At 40.7% G+C, this 5,564-nt stretch overlaps 1 pseudogene; it reads right to left on the reverse strand.

The window, feature by feature from the left end:
• Positions 1-3,752: 3,752 nt before the first annotated feature.
• On the reverse strand, positions 3,753-4,906 carry LOC123090318 (uncharacterized; annotated as a pseudogene).
• Between the last annotated feature and the right edge of the window lie 658 nt (positions 4,907-5,564).

Genomic DNA, 5,564 nt, shown 5'->3' on the forward strand with positions numbered 1-5,564 from the left:
ATTCACTCATTTTGCTTCGTATGTAGTCCATAGTGGAATCTTTACAAAGACTTAAAAATTCGAAAATCATATTCTGAAGTTTCAAAACAATCTGAACAAAATGCACAAGCACATAATGATGTATACTACGTACATTTATGCAAAAGCTTAAGATGAAGTGAATGTGAAAAATCCAGGTTCCATGGAGCCCTGGATTGCATGTATCTCAAAGCAGTAGTATATATAGCAAGGTCTGTACATGTATAATATGCTGATTGCATCATCAGTGATTACAAAACTGAAAAGAGCAGATGACAAGTCATTGGATAGCTTCACAGGGTCTTAAAGAAAGAACCAGCAGAAACTTGACCCGCTTTTCTATATAACTCAACAGCAAACTGCGACTTAAAATGGGGCTAAAAGGATCTTGACGATCATCTCGGAAAGGGACATCTGGAGAATCGAAAAGACAATCAGAAGCAACAAATATACTTGCATATACAGGCATTAAAGATCACATCACATGTTAAGATGGCACAAATGTTCGGGTACTGTGCATGATCCTTTCAGGCATACAACCAGATACCGCAGGCAACATATATTACACAGAGCTGACATTATTTTAGGCACCAGCTAGCTACTACGACGCTTGATCCTGCTGCTTATGTCGCAATCTGCATACATTTAAGTTAAGAACATACCTATATGTGTGCATCACAACAAGATTTTCGAACTAAACCAAGGGGAGAGCATATGCCTTTCACTTCAATGGGTTTCCTGGGAGGAAAAGGTCCTCCTTCAGTACATGCTCCCATTCTGACGGTGAGTGGCTTAAGCTTAGCTGCTTCTCATGCAAATTCACATTTGCAGGTTTCCTGAGACTCCTCAAGTAATGTGTACTGACGTACTGCCTTGCGGTTCTGCTATCCACTTCATCAGATAAGGCTCTGCACCCAGCATCACCAGGCAAATCAGTATTCAACAGCATCAGGCAAATCGGTCTTCTGAATTAGCTCCTCACGCGCGCCGCGGTCAGGTTGTTTTCTTTCAAAGCGACACACCCAATCATTGGAATGGAAAACCTCCTGTCCCCCATTCACGACGTTGCTATTGTTAGGTTCGCATCTTTTCAGGACTTGCAGCCTGGCCATAACAGCATCTTCAAGCTCACCAAATCCATTTTTACTTGTTGCTTTGCTGTTTGGAGCTCATGAGCATGGCCATAAAAGCATCGCGTGTTTTGCTTCCTCACTACATCCTAGCTGATCTTATGTTGGTGTACTCATCCAATGAGCTTGTATCGTAAAGTCGTGAAGTGCAGCAATAGTAGTAGCACCATCAGCCTCATCCCCTTCATTGATACTTGCTTCGTAAAGTTCTTTGATGGTGCCCTCCACTAAAGAGTTTGTACTATCATCAACAGCATCATCAAAAAAGTTGTCATCAACAACACACCTGTCCTGTTACAATTATGTATATCTTTTTGCTGCTCAGTATTGCCCTCATCACATAGCTTCAAAACTTTCAGTCAAGCAAACACATCAGCATCAAACAAAAGCACAATGATATGCGATTCAAGTATATGACGATTAACCAAGAATATAGAAACATTCAAATAATTTCCTATTACCTATTCAAACAAAAGCCCAAACTATAACTAGTCTGTTAATTATAGTACCTCGGCAAAAGCTCTCGGTTGATCGTAGTCATAGGTCAGCACCAATCTGAAAGTACCTCAGTAAGTCAGCAGACATATAGGATGTGAGGAAACAAAAAAAATGCTTTTCTGAATTCACATCAGTAGAGGCTTTTGAAAGGACGGCTGTAAAATGTCCAGGAGTGTAGGAAGAACAACACCAAGGTGAGTTATTTCGTCCCATAAAGTACACATGAATAATTGGACTTCAGTAACTACAGAACTGTGTGATCCCGTCCCAAATACTTATTGGAATACAGGCATGTATTACATCAAGAATAAAGAGTTCTACTTCTCTTTATTTGACGAGTGAGTAGGGATGTTACCTCTCAACCTGTCCTAAACAAGATATGATCTGCAGTGATAAAAAGGAAAAATGCTAGAAACAATAGAAAATGCAATGCACCTCTTTTTTCTTCCTTGCGTTGTAGCTTGAAGGTTTGTCTCGACAGCAAGATGAGCAATTCGTGGTGCATACAATGAAATAAAACAAATACAAATTAGGAAATTAGCAACAGCAAGATGAGAAAATGAAGATGCATTGAAATAAAACAAAAACGAACGCGACATGAGGTTAAAAGTTACAAAATGGATGCATTGCTGCATCAAAGCACAGGAGTAGATTATCTTGAAGGAGAGAATCCAAGGTGACGTTTTGCATGAACACGTCATGCACACACACCATAGTTTGGAATGTGAGACCATACTTTGGTGTGCTTCCACTTGTTTAGAGAGCTCCGCTGTAAAATTAGGAAATTGATCACAAGATATCAGAAACACGAAGGACAAAGTTTGAATACTTAATAAAACAGTTAATAGTTAATAGGGTGTTGGAATACATAAACAGTAAAAGACAAAGTTTGAATAGTTAATAAAACAGTTAATAGGGTGTTGGAAACTTGGAATACATAAGCAGTCCAACCGGAGAGTGTAGGCCTGACATTTGCCAAGATTTGACCTTGGATTCAAGAATCTGTTAAAAGGGTTCTAAATTTTTGTAACAGAATATTGTGTCCTAATTTAGATGCTACCTTTCATGATTAGTGGAGCTGGTATTCCTGTAGATGTTAATTTACCATGAGTTTGTTCTGTTTTCTTTTTTGCTGGTTTATTTACTGCAGATGCACCTGTGATCCTATGAAGCATTCTCATAGAACATCTCTTTTTTTTTTCCTTCTGTATCGACAATAAAGTTAAGTTGGTTTTTTTGGGTATCTTATCTCAAATATTCTTGGATTTGACAAAGCAGTCTGCTATTTGCACCCTGGAAGACATGGATGTTATCAAGGAAGGAAAGGTTAGTATTACTTTCATGATAGAAAGGGATGTGCACACTAAATCTGCAGCTTGCGTAGGTAGCATCACTAAATTTTGATGAGGGTAGAATTGCTGGATACTGAAAGAGTAAATATATCTGTCGATGGGGGTAAAACTCATAGGTATCAGGAAAGCAATGTGCAGTACGGCTCAGATGGAGCTAAAATTGACAAGTGGGCATAACGCCCATTCCAGGACGAGTTGGAAGAGGAATTCCAAAATATTACATGGGTACCTTTTGTGGCTACGTTGGACATAGCATCAAATGCTGAGATAGTAGCTAAGGCAGTAAGTAAATTCACTGCTGGATGCATTACTGTTTCATCTTTTGTTGCTTAGATGAACATGGCAGGTGTTGCATTAGCCATGAGGTGCAGACTAAAAAAGACAGAAGAACATGGGAGGTGCTGTGTTCTGTCTGATAAACAAGACATTTCCAGTTGCAACGATGTGATGTCCCCCCTCATATGTGGAAAGACTTCTGCGTGCAGTTGCAACAGCACTGATATTACCAGTGATTTAAAAAGAGAAAAGATACTACCTGTGAATTCACATATGTGTCTTAACCTCAATTACATATGGGCCGCCTAAAAGCTAAACCCCTCCCTGTAAGGACATTCTTCATCCTACAACTGTGCCTCATCATAAATGTAAAACATCGATCGTGTTACCTTCATGTAAGAAATGCAACTTTGGCATCATTTCTGAAGTGCTTTGCTGATGAAAAATGTCCTGAGAGCTAGAAAACAGAGGAGCAAAATCATCCTTTCCTAAGTGCTTTTTGCTGCTTCTCCATGTCCCTCCCTGCAAAAGATAATGAGAAACATTTGAAATTACTTACTGCAAGTCTGCAAAAATGTTGAATTGCAAAAGGGAAAACGAAAACTCCCAGCCGAACTCTACATTTGTCTAAGGAATCATTACTGGCAGCATTTGAGACTTGACACCTGATTGTGTATATGTCCTTGAGCATTTTGTCTAAAGAATCCTTAGCTAATTGGTGCTTCGCGTCTTTCTCTCCTGATTCAGACAAGACCTTTGCTGACGATGTCCTACTGACAATTCACACGAGTAACATCTTTATCCAAGATATCTTGATTGTAACCCCAGAACTGCTGAAATAGTTTTCTTAACAGAGCTTCACAAACCAATCAATGAACTACTGCCTCACCTACAAAAGGATAATTAACATCTCACAGATCAGGCCTATGCCAGCAAAATGGCAAGGCACTTATGTTTATGCAAAAGCACATGGTAGCGATTGGTTCAACTACCTGCGTTGTCGCTGGTTGCTCTGGCGCTTCTTGATTTTGTACTCAAGATGGCTTTTCGCTGTTTCTGAATTTCGCATGGGTGCCTACAAAATAACGCATCGCGCTAAACTGAGGCGCAGATTTTCTGTCGGCATCACTACAGAGACACCGACAAAAAGATTAAGCTAAGAACAGGCTAACTATTGACCGCAGTACTGAACAGCTTGAGGCTCTTGTAACTTGTGAAACTAAACGACTACAGAAACTTTTGGAATAATTTGTGATAACTACCGTTGGATCAACTGCATAATTTTGAGATGAAAAATGAATAAATAAAGGCGTCCTCTCGTTGCTCTACGTTACCTGAATCTTTGAGGCGTCCTCTCGCCATTTCGGCTGAAACTTGTGCAGAAGCAGAGTGAGCAACCTTTACAGCTGGGGCGGCACCTCCTGAGGGAAAAGCTTCGGTATCTCGGAGGGGAGCTGGAGGATGTCACGGACGACGGCGCGGTCGGCGGCGTCGAGGCTGGGGTGCGCCAGAGCGCCTGCAGGATGTACTCTACCGAGTCCTTGGCCCGCGCGCGCGGGCCAGCGGCGGGAGGTGCGCGTGCCCCCAGAGCGCCGCCGCCGATGTCGTCGTCCCGTGTGGCCGCTCCTCCATCGCCGGCCTGGTTCCGCCGCCGCGTGCGGGGAGACTATGGGCCAAGACATGAGTAGCAAAGGCAATGCGCGTTGCTAGCGGGCTGAAATTAGCCCATGGGTCTTGACTGGGCCCACCCAAACTCATTCATTCACAATTATCCATTCAATGGTTATTTTTGGGGCCTATTTCTCAAAAAAAAAAATCCATTCAATGGTTATTTTTCTCAAAAAAAATCCATTCAACGGTTATGGATAAATATGTACACTCTACTGGTGACTAGTATTTTTTTTCATTTGAGAAGTCCAAAATTATTAGTACAATTTCATAATTATGCATCCAATATTTATGACAAAAGATATAGACACTTCACCAATCACTGATTGTATCCATGAATAACTTATATGGTAACTCCCAATGAATCAATTGCATAGTTTTCAATTGAATGTATTCTAGTTGGTTCTAATTATATATTACATCCCTTCATTTTTATTATGTAAATTTTCCTTTAGGTATATTCTTAATTATTAGGCGCAGTTTCCGTTTAACCCCATTAGAAGCCAATTCTACCCCTCTCGGAAGGACTATTAAATAACCGTTGGTAATTAGTTCTCTACTCAACAATATAACCAAGGGTATTTTAGTCCAAAGTATCTTCAAACCAATGCCTTGATCACTG

This window comes from Triticum aestivum, chromosome 4B (genome assembly GCF_018294505.1).
Source record: "Triticum aestivum cultivar Chinese Spring chromosome 4B, IWGSC CS RefSeq v2.1, whole genome shotgun sequence".
NCBI classification, from domain to species: domain Eukaryota; kingdom Viridiplantae; phylum Streptophyta; class Magnoliopsida; order Poales; family Poaceae; genus Triticum; species Triticum aestivum.